The sequence below is a fragment of the Microtus pennsylvanicus genome, chromosome 1, assembly GCF_037038515.1.
Source record: "Microtus pennsylvanicus isolate mMicPen1 chromosome 1, mMicPen1.hap1, whole genome shotgun sequence".
NCBI classification, from domain to species: Eukaryota; Metazoa; Chordata; class Mammalia; order Rodentia; family Cricetidae; genus Microtus; species Microtus pennsylvanicus.
In genome coordinates this window covers 74,129,105-74,144,367 of record NC_134579.1, presented here as the reverse complement: position 1 = coordinate 74,144,367, position 15,263 = coordinate 74,129,105, and the positions used below count along the sequence as shown (strand labels likewise).

The following is a 15,263-nucleotide window of genomic DNA, read 5'->3' as shown; positions in this document are numbered from 1 at the left end:
AAGAGCTTAGGCTTAAAAGCAGAAAGATTTCCGTTTAAAATACTGATCAGACTGCAGCAGGAGCCTGTCTCAGGAACATTGCATTGTAGAAGACCATGCCAACCTCCCTGCTCTCCACGCACCCCCCCACACACATACATATCAGAAGAAGCCGAAATGGAGAAAACTCTTTTTCAACAATTATTGACCCTTTATGTATTTACTATTCATACGCATGCATGCATGTGCCAATGCAGACATATACACATGTATATGTGTCCACACCTTTTCATAGACTCCTAGAGCTCTGTACAGTATTATTCAACCTTGGCAGTCTATTAAGATCATCTAAAGACTTTTCTTAATGGCGATGGGTTAAATTAAGATGTAAGAGTTAGCCAATAAAAAGCTAGAGCTAATGGGCTAAGCAGTGATTTAAATAATATGATCTCTGTGTGATTATTTTGGGTCTGAGCAGCCAGGAACCAACAAGCAGCTTCTTATAAAGATCTATATCCAGCAAACCTCCTCCCCACAAGTCAGCTAGGTCCTCCTCTCCAAGGTAGGGTTTGAGTTCTGTATTTCATAATGAGTACGTTGTGAAGTGCCAATGCAGTTCGGATGTGCGTACAGGCTTAAAACTCTTTGGAAATACTCAAAGCCTTTGCCACTCAAATATGAGCAAGAACAATGGCATTGTGAAGGAGGAGATCCCCATACCTACTGCACCGGAGTCTGCTTTTTCCCGAGTTCCCAGGTGAATGAAGTGCACGCTACAAGTGGGAGGAGTCTCTCTCTGAGTTCACAGATGAGGCCAGGAGAGGCCACGTGACTTCAGAGGTGAGAACTCAAATGAGCAAGAGCCCAGGTCCCTTTACTGACAGGCCCCTTATTTCCAATCATTATTTTTATCTAGCAAATGATTAGTTATTCCTAAAAATTGCAACATGTTTGCCACAGTTCTCTATGACTTGCTTCTGTTTAAAAACATACAATTTCAAAAACAGGCAAGACATTTGGGGGCTCATTTTCTTCTCATCAAGAACACAATGATCAGATATAGCAACAAGAATAACAACAAAAACTGATGTCCTTGTAGGGCAGAGACATGGAGACATGGAGAAAATATGGAAAGCATTCAACCAAACAACTGTCATTTCCCTTGTGAGTCACAGACAATAGGAACTGTGATTAATGTTGACAGAGGGGACAGAGGCCGACTCAGGGCACTAATCCGAACTCAGCATAGATCACACAATCAGTCTGCAGGGAGGTTGTTCATAGGCTTCATAACCCCCTTGGTATAGTCACATGAGGACAGTTTGACTTCATTACTATAGGCAATGGGAATGAAAAATAAATTCCACAGATCCATATCCCAGGCTGTGTCAGTGTATGGATTATCCAGTGATTCCATAGCCCTAAATCCTTGAGAGAATCTCCACCAGGTTCTAGGTTCAGCCTCCACCCAGCTACTTTTAGCCTTTACATTCACCTTAGATCCACAAGCCCCACAGGGCGGGAAGCTTTCTCAGGAACTGGATGTCCACAGCCTAGTTTGAGCTAGTTTCTTGGCCAGCTTCCTACACTTTCTTCCATTCTGCTTAACACTTCTGCTTTCGGGGAGACTTTATTTCTTTGTCTTGGCCACATTGCTACTTCAATCAAACATCCTTTCTCTAGCTGACCTGACTATGATCCTCCTGCCCTGGCTCCCTCTACTCAGTAGAACTATTTCTAATTCTGAGAATGTCATCTGGCCATCAGAAATCTAAAATCCTGCTGCTAAGAGCACACACTCTCCCTGGATCTTTTGTTCCACCCCCTCTTAAAACTGCAGAGACGCCCTCAGCATTGCTGTAGACCCCAGGCTTCTGACAGGGCTCCCAGGATATAGGCCTCAGTCTGGATCCCAAGCACGGAGTCCAGAGCTTGTTTACCAGTCCCCTCTGCCTCTCTGCCTCTCTGTGGCACTTCCCTGGCAGCCGTTTAGCCTCCTGATAACGTCACACGGGCTCTCAAGAGAGGCAGGATGGATGGTGTTCTCGGTTCCCTGTCCGATGAAAATAATCTCCATGCAAGCATGCATTCCTCACGTGAGATGTTCCACCCCTCCAGTCATCTCTAGTTACAGTGAACTCAAGTATAGAAGGCAAAAACACATTCTGCTACCAGCAAGGATTTCAGAGGCTAAGCAGCTGGAGAAAATGCCCCTCCTTAGTGACCTGCAGAAACTCTCTTGCAGGCCTTTGACTGCTCTTCCCATGAAGTCAGCTGGAAGCCAGCCCCAGGCTGGGTTTGCACCAGGAAAAGAGGCAGCAGCTGTTACAGGGTAAAGTCAGGCAAAGCTCAGAGGGGCCAACAGCCTGCTAGGAGTCAATCCGGGTCAAAGAGGACACAGAACAGCTCAGGTTTAAAGCAACTGTATTAGTCAGGGCTTTCTAAAGGAACATAACTGAGAAGATGTGTGTGTGTGTGTGTGTGTGTGTGTGTGTGTGTGTGTGTGTGTGTGTGATTTATTACAGTGCCTCACTGGATAGTTCAACAATGGCTGTCTCCTGACGAAAAGGCCAAGAATCCCTGAGTTGTTCAGTCCAGGAAACTGGATGTCTCAACAGTCCCAGTGTGGTGCAGGAGTCCCAGAAAATTCCTTGAGAGCTGCTGGCCTGCAGTCAACCTTGGAATCCTGAAGAAATGGGTTCTGTCACCAATGAAGAATGCCTCAGCAACAGGACAGGTGAACTTGCCAGTGAGAGTGAGAGCATGCAGACAAAACCAAAATGCTGCTTTCTTTAATGTTCTTTTATATAGGTTGACGCCGGAAGGTGTGGCCCAGATTTAGGATGGGTGGTCCCCCTCTAATGACCAAATCAAGAAAGTCCCTCCTAAGTGTCCCCTGCCACTTGAGTTTTAGTTGACAGTCAAGTTGACAAGAGTAGCCATCACAAGTCCACCCTTTGTCAACTTGACATATAACCATATCGCTTTACAGCATGTTTCATTTTCAAATGAAAAAAATAACCAGGTCATCTGCCTACGATAGCTATTAACACATACAACTACAAGTGCATCATAAGGAGGTGGCAATGTCCTTTGTGCATAGGCTTTTAGTGTCTCAGCTTAAATACAATAGGAACCACTGACATTATCTCACTACTTATTACATTACATGATAAACAAATAAGGAAAGAACACACAAGTATGCATTTAAGATATGTATAAGTGCACAAATATCTTCTTGATAAAAAAGGACAGGACCACTTACGTCCTTCGCAGTTCTTACTTTTGCAGCTGGCCATAGGGCTTTAGCTAGCTCTTACAACTAGCTTCCTCTACATTCTGTATATCCTCCACTCTCAACAACACTCCAGCAGCTCTTGGTTCTTTCCTGAAGGAGTGACCCATATCCTCATTCCTCAAGGGTCTGTGCCCTTTGTCTTCCTGCCCAGACTGGGTTGCTGCACTTTCCCTCCAATTGACTTTAACCACATGGGCATAATATCAAAGAGATGCCCTAAAGACATAACACTCCTTACATCCCTCGTAGAGAAGCAATCCAATTTCCCCTTGGTAATCTGGATCAATCACCACTCCAAACACTGTTATTCCTTTCTTAGACTGTTGGTTTAAGGACATCAGAAGCTCAAAGTGACCAGGGGGAAATCTGAGCTTCCAGTTCAATCAAATGTTTGCTGTGTCTCCCAACAGAAGTGCTCCACAATCCGAAGCCAAAATTTTTAGGCCAACAGGATTTAAAGTCACAGGAACAAGAAGATGGAGGGAACCTTCCCATTTCTACCCCTTGATTCCTGAACCCATGGATCCTGACTATGGAAGAAATCATACCACATATTGGACACTGATTCAAAGCACATACCACCTTCTAGAGAACCCAGTCCTTAGGGTGCGACCACCTAATAGGTGCTGTAACTGTGTCTTCAAAAGGCAAATCCCATTGCTCTCTTGGGTCAGCTGCTTCAGGATGTGGAGAACATGGTAAGACCAGTGGATTCCATGAGTGTGGGCCCATCTGGAAACATGAGTTAATCGGCCTGAAGCAATGCTGTGTGTAATATGACAGTGGATACAGCATCCTGTCAGCCCATGGATGGTAGTTTTGGCCAAAGCATTATGTGGAATAAAGGCAAATTCATAATCATAATAAATATCTTCTCTAGTAAGGACAAAGTATCGCCCTTTCTACCAAGAAAATGTCAAATGTAGTCAGCCTGCCACCAAGTCACTGGATGGCTACCCTGGGGAAAGGTGCCATCCATATCTGGGGCTCAGAATTGAATCTGCTGCTGGCAGATCTGTCACTCATCAGCAATGGTGGCCAGGTCAGCCTTCATAAGTGAAAGTCTGTGTTGTCAAGCCCCCATCTTTACCACCATGGTACTTTGCTCATGACCCATTGGGCAACGGCAGGGATGGCTGGGAAAGAGGCTGACTGTTCAACGAGCAGGTTATCTTATCTACTTGGTTTTTGAACTCCTCCTCCACTGAAGTCACTTTTTGATGAGCATTTACATGGGACACAAGTATCTTTACATGGTTCACCCATTTGGAGAGATCTATCCACATACTTCTTCCCTAGGTGTCTTCCTCACTAGCTTTCCTATTATACTCTTTCTAATACCCTGACCATCCAGTCAACTCATTGTTTATAGTCCAGGAATCAGTGAATAATCACATATCTGATCATTTCTCCTTCCAAACAAAATGTGTGAACAAATGTATTGCCCAAAGTTCTGCCATTAGTGAAGATTTCCCTTTCCCTTCATCGGGATCTTTCAGGGTTGTTCCAGAAAAGGGTCGTAGTGATGCAACTGTCCAATTCTGGGTGGTGCCAGAGCGGAGGACATATTTACTTCCTTCCAAATAATGGGGCTCTATCAACATGAAAGAGTAACTCTCATCTCGAAGAGGATAAGAAATAGTTTGTTCTGAAACCAGTTGTTAGCGGTCATGATCTGAGCACACAGGTTACCCCAAATTGGAAGCAGCTTCAAGATGTTTTTAATAGAACAAAACAAATAAAGACATAAATCAAAGCACTTTCAGAAACACTAGTGGAAACATTAGGCATGTGATTCCAGGAAAGCTGCCAACCATCAGCTATGGAATTCTATACCCGTGACAGTTGGCCTGCTGGCCAATGATTTCTATCTGTTAGTCAGGGAATAGTAGGTCCAACACAGAAGTGAGTGTCTTAGTTAGGGATTCTATTGCTGTGAAGAGTCACCATGACCACAACTCTCATAAAGGAAAAACATTTAATGGGGGCTGACTTACAGTTTCAGAGGTTTAGTCCATTATCATAATGACGAGAAGCATGGCAGCAGACAGGCAGAGCTGGTGTTGGAGATGCAGTTGATAGGTAGGCAACAGGAAGTGAATTCTGTGTCACACTGGGTAGGTATAGCATGAGCATGGAAGACCTTAAAGCCTACCCCCAGTGACGCACTTCCTCCAACAAGGCCATACCTAATAATATCACTCCCTATTGGGGCCATTTTCTTTCAAACCACCACAGTGGACAAGGAATGGCTATTTAGGAGGTGATAGTTATTAGTTCAGGATAAATTGTTAAGACTCTGGACTTGCAGCATTCCAAACTCTCCACAGTCGTGGGTGTTTTAATCACTCAGCATGTGTGGACACAAATTTCTTCCCAGAAATTCTGCTTCAGAACCATAAGTCATTGTGTGTTCTTAGAGAAAAGAGAAAAATACCTATTCCTCAAGCGTTAGGCTCCCCCTATGCTGGTCCATCCTCACATGGAAAGGAGCTAACATACATTCAGGAGGCATCAGAGTTCAGAAGCAAAAACGTCAAGGACTGGGTCTGCAGCTTGGGTAAATGTGGCTGATCCCCTGGGACATTCAATCTGGTTGTGCCAATCACCTCCTTCCTAACTCAGAGCCACAGCTCTGGACAGAAGACTGAGAGATCACGGCAGGGACACATGCCCTCGTTCCCATTGATCTCTCCCGTTTTTGTTTTGTTTTACGGGATGGATTAGAGATATTTGGGGTATAAGCAAAACTATCAGAGACCAGAGCTACAGTCCATGGATAAGCATTGACTACTCTCTCCCTAACCCCAAGTCCCAGAGGGTAAGATCAGATGAGGCCATGCTGAGGTATCCTTTCTAATAGGCCTGAAATTCGCTTTCAGACACCAGACTAAGAATGAGGAGGGGGAAGGGGCACTCCTGATTGAATCCTCCCACTTGCTTTTACAGACAGAAAGCATTTCAAGATGTCCCTGATTCCTTGCTAGCCTTCCTCTTGTAAAACAGGAAAAAAAAATTATCTTCAGGGCCTCAAGTGAAGGGCTCTGTTCTTTTTCTATTTTTTTTTCTTTTAAGAGAAAAGGTACTTAAGTTCTTCAAAAGGTTGTCGGCCTCCATTCACAAGACATATAAACTGACTGTGGGTACACCACAAATCTCATCACCCCAAGTCTAGCCCAGGAGGATCTCAGGTTAGACACTGGTAAAGGCGTATATTTCTGTTGGCTTGATTATATGGGCTGGCCACTCACACATATAATGTTTAGAGATATATAAACATATAATGTTTAGAGTGGCCCTTCAAAATCAAATGTTGTATGTCAGATGACATTCCTTTTTTAAAAAGCGTTTTCTGCCTCTTGTCAACCCCGATTCCCAGTGGGTGCTCCAGCAGATAATAAGACTCATTTGGACACATCAATATAGAGTATTAGGAGGCCAGTTGGGTCTAGTTGTTACCACTGGACTCCACCACAATTCTACCCAAGTACCTGGAATACACTAGAGGAAGAAAACTGCCTTTCGTGTATACATTCTATTGGTAAATTTTCTGCACTGTCTAAGCTCACTGACTAAAAGTCTCTCAATCAGTAACTTTATATAATAGTTTTCTCAAAGGTTACTTAGTTTATTTCTGGACCATGTTGTAAACAAAGATATAAGCAAAGTTTTTATGTGTCTCCAATTATAGCTGCTATTCGCACTCATTCAAAATCAGTGACGTTAGATCACTCTCCAGACTGGATAATATAAAAAAAAAATTAGTTACTTGTGTTTCCTAGAGGACTTTTCTGGAAACTTTGCACAACCTCATTTTACAGTATGCACACAGGTAACATTAATGTACTGCATTGTGGTATGTATGTGGTTTGGTATAAAATGATAAAATCTTAAGCCAGATGCACATCTCAGCAAAGCTTGGTGGATATCTGTAAGTCTGAGGCCAGCCTAATCTACATCTGTCTACCAACAGACTATCCAAAGAATTCAGTAGTTGTTCAGCCCACAAACTGGATGTTTCAGCTGGCCTTCAGCATACACCAGAATCCCGAAGCCATAGCCTGCAATGCCAGTGAAGGAACAGACTTCTCAGAGAGGATGAGAGCAAGCAGGCAAAGAGCCAATGTTCCCTTCTTCCATGTCCTTTAAATAGGCTGCCAGCAGAAGGTGTGCCCCAGATTAAAGGTGGATCTTCCCACCTCAAAAGATCCAGATTAAAGGTGAGTCTTCCTACTTCAAATGATTCAGTTAAGAAAACAATCCCTCACAGATGTAGCCAGCTGCTTGGGTTTTCGTTCATTCCAGGTGTAGTCAAGCCGACAGCACAACCAAGAATAGCCATCACACCACCAAGGTCAACTAGGGTCCAGTGAACAGTGAGACATCTTTCAAAATAGCCTGGAGTGCTGGTGAGTCATCTTTCATCTTGTTCAAGGAGCCCTTTGCGACCCTACTGGGTAAACTCTAACAGATTCTAACCAGTGTCCGTTCTAGGAATAGGAGGGTGGACAGAGAGGAGAATTTTCCTCGGTATTTCAAAGTGAAGTCACAGTCAAGCAAGGTCTTTGACTTATCCTCACATAGATGAAGCCACTGGTAAAAATAAGGCCAGAGAAACCTCTGGCTCCTCTCAATGCCTGAAGACCAGATCTTTGAGTGGCCTTAACAATAAAAATGAAAATCATCAGTTATGGCTACTTTAATGTTCTTAAACATCCAACAAAAAAGTATAACCCAAAATTTAAATGATTGTCATGTTTAACAGTTTAAGAGCTCACACTCCCCAGTCATTAGACTTAAATCCATATGAGATGTTATTTTACACGGCTATTTCTCACTAGTAATTTTCTTCACGGTAAGGAAATATTGTCCATGTATAGGATATTATGATGTCTCAGATCAACACTGGAGCACCTACCTGCAGCTGAGGAAAACAGGTACACTCACTTTAATGCTGAGGCCAAATCTAAATGTATTTATCAACTGTGAAATGCCCTCTCCCTGGAAGACTGATTCTCACAGCTGGATCATGTCCTCCTGCAATCCATGTTCCCTGATTAAATGAGGTTACAAAATACCGCACTGTCAAACTCACAGGACTAGGAGAAATTATTCAAGATACCCAAATAGTGCAGCCCTGGAAAAACCTTACAGAATAAGACCAAATGGGATCTGGTCCATTTGCCGGGGCACCTATTGCAGGGAGGACACTGCCAATGAAATTTGTTTTATTTTACTTTTCTTGTACTTTTCAGGCATTTGCTCTCACGTGTACGAGTCTGATGTAATGAACAGCTGATTACATGTAGATTGCACAGTTACACTTTGACCTGTCAAACAAAACTTATGTCAGTCTGGATGTAGAAGAGACCAATTCTCTGACCTTGTCCCTGAATATTCCACATCAGGTTAAGATTACTGAGACCTAGTGGTCAGTCTCTTAATTCAAGACAACAGATAAAAAAGAACTCTGGAAACTCCTGAAGCAGACATTACCTTAAAAATACACATCCCTATCTATTTCACTTCGGGTTATGCCCCCCCCCCCGACCTCCGATTTCCCCCGTACTTTATCCCTCTTCCTGTTTTAGTCTTTCTGCTCCCAGGACCCCACCTTTATACTTTTGTTTTTTCTGTAATGCTAACCCACCATCATAGGCCCCTTTCTTTTTTCCAGCCTTTTCTGGATTCTACTTGTGTTTAAGCTAAATGCACAAAACAAAATGTTTGCAATTAGAACCACATAGTAGAGAAAACGTGCACCATTTGTCCTTCTATACCTGAATTATGTCACTCAGAGTAATTTTTTCCAATTCCATCCTGTGGATTTAATGATTCTGTAGCCCAGAGGCTGTGCCCCTCTCCATTCCTCACCTTCTCTTTCCAATATAAACCATCCACCTTGGCCACACACTTCCTTGGTCTCTTGGTCCTCTGTTCTTGGCTTCTTGGTCACTCATGGCTTCTTGGTCCTCAGCTCATTTCTTGATCCGCTTGCTCTCACTCCTCTTTTCTCTCTCTTGTCTTCCTCTCTCATTCACCCTCACTCTCTCCTCTCATGGCTCGGTTCAGTCTGCTGGTCATGTTTAGTTTGCCACTTTCCCCAGTCTGGACCATCCAGATGCCTCTGGCTGTACTCTCCCTCATATCTACAATAAAACCCTTCACCTCAACCATATAGGAGCGGTCATGTCCTCAACTTCAGTGTTGTCAACTTGACATGGGGCCACAGGTCTTTGTCTGCCCAATGTAACTATCTCATGTATAACTGAAATCACTATTATCCCAGAACAATGGCAAAGTCCCTTGGGGACTTCTAAGTCTTGAAATATCACATAACTTAAAATAAAACAGTTTGAAAAACACTTCCTTCTTTTATAATCTTGTTCAATGCTACAGACTAGAAATAAAACACAAATATCTGCTTAATATATGAACAAAAATATTCTCTTTATATACGGTTTTATTTTTTAGCTAACATAATTATTTATTGATTCTTTGAGAATTTCTCATCTTTTACCCAAATTCCACTCATCTCCCAGTCCCTCCACATCCTCCCCTCATCCCTGTAGCATCTCCAAAAGAAAATTAAAAAAAATAAAACCAAACCAAAACAAACAAACAAGAACAAAACAAACCCCCAAAAAACCTCTTTGCTCTTCCATCTTTCCTGCCTTTCCAGCACCTCTTCATTCCTCCTGGTGGCACTGGGAACCGTAGTGTGTCACACAGTACACACTTTCATCCAATCAGCTTTACTAGCAAATGTTCATTGCAACAAATCACTGGTCCAGTTCCAGGCTGCTGGTTTCTGGCGCACATCAACACTGGATCTTCACTGAAACTCCTCTCAGATATCCCGGGGCCATCCCAAGTATTGGAGATCTCCGGGTATTGTTCCACCAGACCAGTCCTTTCAGGAGCCCCAGCAGGTTCTAGATGGGGAATATTAGGGTAGGCCAACCCAAGGCCTAGCTGTGGGCCTGAGTGGTAGCTGAGCTGGTCAGTCTGGGCCACTGGGGCTGCCCCATCAGGCAAGTGGTGGAGACAGCTCCCCTATGCCTATACCTTCAGGGTCATTTCTCCCTCATCTGTGGTGAGGGGTGGGGGCATCTCTCCTGAGTGCAGGGGTCAGCTTTCTTAGGGCAAGTGAAGGGCAAGGCCACTTAGCATAGCCCTCTGATTTCATCATGAATGGTGTCTAAGACCCTCTGAAATAACACAGGCCACAGACATCAACACAGACCCCAGCTGCAGCTGGACCACGGACCCAGACATGGTCCTCAGCAGCAGCGGGGTCTGGATGTCACCATTGCTCCAGGTGGTAGGAGAGGCCACTTAGATTGGTATGGCTCCAGTCGCAGCGTGGCCCTCAGACACCAAAATTACCCCAGACCACAGGCGTCTGCATGGCCTTTGATGGTAACAGATGTCTTGGACATCAACAAAGACCCTGGCCCTAGGTAGCAACCCAGTACCAAATGACACCATGGCCCCAGGTAGCTTTACAGGCCACCCAGATCTGTATGGCTGAAGCATGGCCTTCAGACTTCAACAAGGCCACAAGTTGTGGTCTAGAACCCAGGCCTCCACGTGGACCCTAGAGGCCGCTTGGACCATGAATGTCAACACAGACCCTGACTACAGTAGGACCACAGAACCACATGATCCACATAGAACCATCACATGATCCTCGGCAGCAGCTCGGGTCTGGATGTCATCATGACCCCAGGTGGCAGTGAAGACCACCCAGGTTGGCATGGCCCTAGAGGCAGAGCAGCCCTCAGATACCAACATGGCCTCAAGTGGTGGCCCAGACTCCTGGAATCAGCGTGGTCCTCAATGGCAACAGTAGCCATGAACATCAGCACAGACTCTAGCTACAGTAGGGCCACAACCCAGCTAGAGTCTGTCAATCATGGACAGCCAAGGCAGCGAGACAGAAGCCACCACCAGCAGGAAGAGAAGACAGGCAAGCATCTCTGTTTCCTTCTTCTGTCTCTTCAATCTGGGCTGCCCCTGGAATGCGTCACCCTCTGTGGAAAGCCTTTCACCCTCAGTCAACCCTTCCTGGAGACATGCAGTCACAGACTCTCACGGAGGCGTGCCTTTTAGTTGATGCTTCTCCACAGTTAACAATCAGGAGTAAGCATCGAATGTGTCATTTTGTTGTTGACTAAAACAGGATGTGGCAAAACTCAAGCTGCCCCTAGAATTTCTAAGAATAACTAACAAATAACAAAATATGTGGCCACTTCTTTTTTATATTTTAACCTGCTATCTGACAAAATTACTTTTCTTGGCATATTTAATTTAAAATGTCTGAGTGAATATAAGCATAATTAAGATAAATGTTGAACTTGTAATTATGGCATCCACACTGAAGGAGATATTGGCCTGTCTGCCTGTGTTCTCTCTCCATATTACTGCTGCTATTGCCTCCATTGAAAAATAAGTTCTTCAGGGTCTTTATCTAGGCCAAATCTAAAAAGATAGAGATATTTAAAAGACTTAATTTTTAAAAAGTGATTGAAGGGGAGGGAAGCCATCTTAAAACCAAGCAATTGTTGCATGCTTAGTATGAGACGCTAGTGCCGTAATAATGAATTCAAGAGACTTCAGGAATCCATGAACCTGAATTCCTGGAAAGAAGCTGTGTCTACAAACCTGACAGGTTACAAGTTCAGTGATGTGGAAGGGTTAGGCTGCTGCAGCTCCAAAGCCCATGACTCTTGATCCTGGTGACTTTGAGGCCCCTAGGGACTTTCTGATGCTTCCACTGATTAATGTTAAAGTGCCTTGATTTATGACTTTGTCGTCATAGAAACTTCATGGAACTGCTTCTACGTTAGAAATAAAATAAGGTATAACCGAAATCTGTGTTCCCAGGACATTGTCACTCATTCTTGGCTCCAGAATAAATGATCTCTTATGACTTTTGAGGCAAGAACTATGTTTCTTATGTACACCCAGTGAAAGTAAGGCAACTTTGTTATCATTTCTGCAAAGCTGGGTGTCAGCCCAAACACAGGCAAAAATGGCTGGCCCACCAACTTGGCGCAAAAGTGATTGCTATTGCCCTACTTGAAGTTCCGTGCCCTGTCTCTTTCCATTGGGCTAGGTACTACTGTGAAGTAGACGCTTCCTGGCATCTGGCCTAACACCCACCTCATGTCACACAGCTTGTTTGTTTATTTTATGCTCTGTTTCAGTTTCAATTTGCCTTATCTAATGTATATCCTGGGCCTTAACATGCCTTCCACTTCCCTGATATATGAACACAGTCACTAACAAATTGTTTGCAACTTTTCAACCCTAAAATAAACTAAAAACACCTAGGCAGGCAGGCACCAACCAGCAGCAAGGGAAGACAAGAGCCCAGTGCTTCCTGCTTCTCTGTGATCTGGTAGACTCATGTCTATGTAAAGACGCCTCTGGTATTGGAAATAGATCAATTATATTCTACACTTGGGGGCATACAAGAGGAACCCTAAAGTCATAGAGATATGAGATGATTCTCATTTATTTCTAACGTAAGTATAATATAAATTCAACCCCTTTACTTAGGGCAACAACTTACCTAGGTACTTTCAGCCTTGAAGAAAGATAAAATAATTTGGGTAGATGTAGTGAGGAGGTGAGCAGACCTGCTTTTCGTCCTGCCCGGCTCCCGCACGGCTAGCTTAACACCCGAAACCACCTACATCAAGTAGACATGCACTATAAGAAAAATGAGAGAGGCAGAGGCAGGTGTATCTCTGTGAGTTTGAGGCCAGCCTGTTTTACAAGAGCTAGTTCCAGGATAGGCTCCAAAGCACCAGAGAAACCCTATCTTGAAAAGCCAAAATACGTACGTACGTACATACATACATACATACAAAAGAAAAATGAGGTGAAGGAGCAGACAGACTCAATCTCAACAGACTGAGACTGCTTTATCAGAACATGAAGGCATTCCAATGTTTTTGTAGGTTACAGGTTGAGCATCTGGAGAGGCTGGAGACATGCATGTATATGCACAAACACACATATACAGTCAGTTACCAGGAAGTCACAGCTGTTTTTTGTGGTTAGACTGGGAGCAGGGTAGGTTGTTTCCCATAGCTGAGTATATTGTTTCTGCAGGTGAATGGTCAGGTGGCCTAAGCCATTCTTTATGGCTAGGGGTTATTGCCTGACTCAACTTCTCATGAACCGAGGCTATTTATCACCCATGACTCACTGAAAGGACTACCATGTCCACTACAAAGGTGAATGAACAGGTAATACAAAAGGAAGGAGTAGAGAGAAAGAGTGGAGACAGACATGTCAAACTTTTTTTTTTTTTTTGAGACAGGGTTTCTCCGTGGCTTTGGAGCCTGTCCTGGAACTAGCTCTGTAGACCAGGCTGGTCTCGAACTCACAGAGATCCGCCTGCCTCTGCCTCCCGAGTGCTGGGATTAAAGGCGTGCGCCACCACCGCCCGGCCAGACATGTCAAACTTTTATCCCACTCCCAGTTGCCTTGTAGGCCCAAATGAGATCCTGTGTTGCCTGGGATCCATATACAGCTTTCTGAGTTCTCACTGGAGTATGCGGTAATTTTGTTAAGAAAGAAACGCTTTTGGGTGTGGTAGTAAATGCCTTTCATGCCAGCCCTTTGGAGGCAAAGGCAGGCAGATCTCCGTGAATTAGAGACCAGCCTGGTCTACATAGCAAGATCTGGGACAGTCAGGGTTACACGGAGAGACCATGTTTAAAAAGAGAGGAGAGGAGAGAAAGGAAAAGGAAAAAAAGAAAGAAATGTTTTCTAAATTTTGTAAGGAAAAATAAAACAGAAACTATTACAGAAGAAAGTGATATAAAATTACAAAATATATTTTTGCTAAGGATTATTTTTAAATATGAAGAAAAAAAGGAGACCACCATTCCAACTGAAACGTCTGGACAAGGCGAACCTTCCTCTTGATCAAGAGGGTGTACTCAAAAAGAGCAAACACATACCAAGACAGGAAGCACATTTGGTTTTGATTCTAATGCAGGTGGTCACACTGTCTTTTCCCCCTTGGCCGGAGTCCAAACTCACAACCTTCTGCAGCTGGCTAGTCTAAAAGGAACTGGTGCATAGGAAAGAAGACAGGAAGAAGAAAGGAGTCACTGCCCCCCAACAAATTTCTAGACAGTGGGCCTTTGAGTAAACAAAGGTTTTCCTGGGTGGGTAAGATAAAAACTTTGCAAATTTTACATGGTAAAGAAGACAAAAAGATCTTAATTCCTTATCCTTCAACGCAAGTTTTGTAGTATTTGATAGAAAAGAATCATGATTGATAATTCTTATATATGTCTGAGGGTCTTGCCTGCTTGTATGTCTGTGCACCATGAATGCGCCGGTTACCCACAGAGGCAGAAAATGACACCAGATCCCATGGAAGTGGAGTTACTGATAGTTGTGAGCCACCATGTGGGTGCTGGGTCCTCTGATAGAGCAGTCAGGGCTGAGCCAACTCCCCAGCCCCAAGATTTGTTTTAATACACTCTTGGATAAGAAAGGATTTCAGATTGAAAATTATTTTTGTGTTAAAGTGAAAGATTTTTTCAAAATGGAAAAGGAAAGATTAGGTACAGCTAGAAGTTAAGGTGCCTGGTAAGTAGGTTGTGAAAGCCACAAGTTAAGATTTACTTTAGTGGACAAATGTCTAGTTGCAAAATGTGAATACTGCACAAATTTGTAATTGAATCTACGACCTCAAGTTTTATAGATTGGTGGTTGAATAAACTTTAGATGATCCTAAGAAATTGCCAGAATTGACTAAAATTTTCTATTTCCTTAGCCAAAGCCATCCCTAAGGCCTCCTTCTTCGGGATACATTAATAGTCTCCTTATACAACCACTCCTGGGGATCCTATCTTTCAAACATGGACAAAGCTGTTTGTGGTGGCCCTTGCCTTTAACCACAGTATTTGAGAAGCAGAGGCAGGTGGATCTCTGTGACTTCAAAGGTAGCCTG

At 43.7% G+C, this 15,263-nt stretch overlaps 1 long non-coding RNA gene across 2 annotated transcripts in view; it reads right to left on the bottom strand.

Moving 5' to 3' along the window:
* Positions 1–15,263, bottom strand: part of LOC142847870 (uncharacterized) — a 56,761-nt gene that overhangs the window by 15,045 nt on the left and 26,453 nt on the right. For both annotated transcript variants that reach the window (XR_012910312.1, XR_012910311.1), the window contains one exon: positions 12,851–12,977. This is a non-coding gene — a long non-coding RNA (uncharacterized LOC142847870). The remainder of the gene's footprint in view (positions 1–12,850; positions 12,978–15,263) is intronic.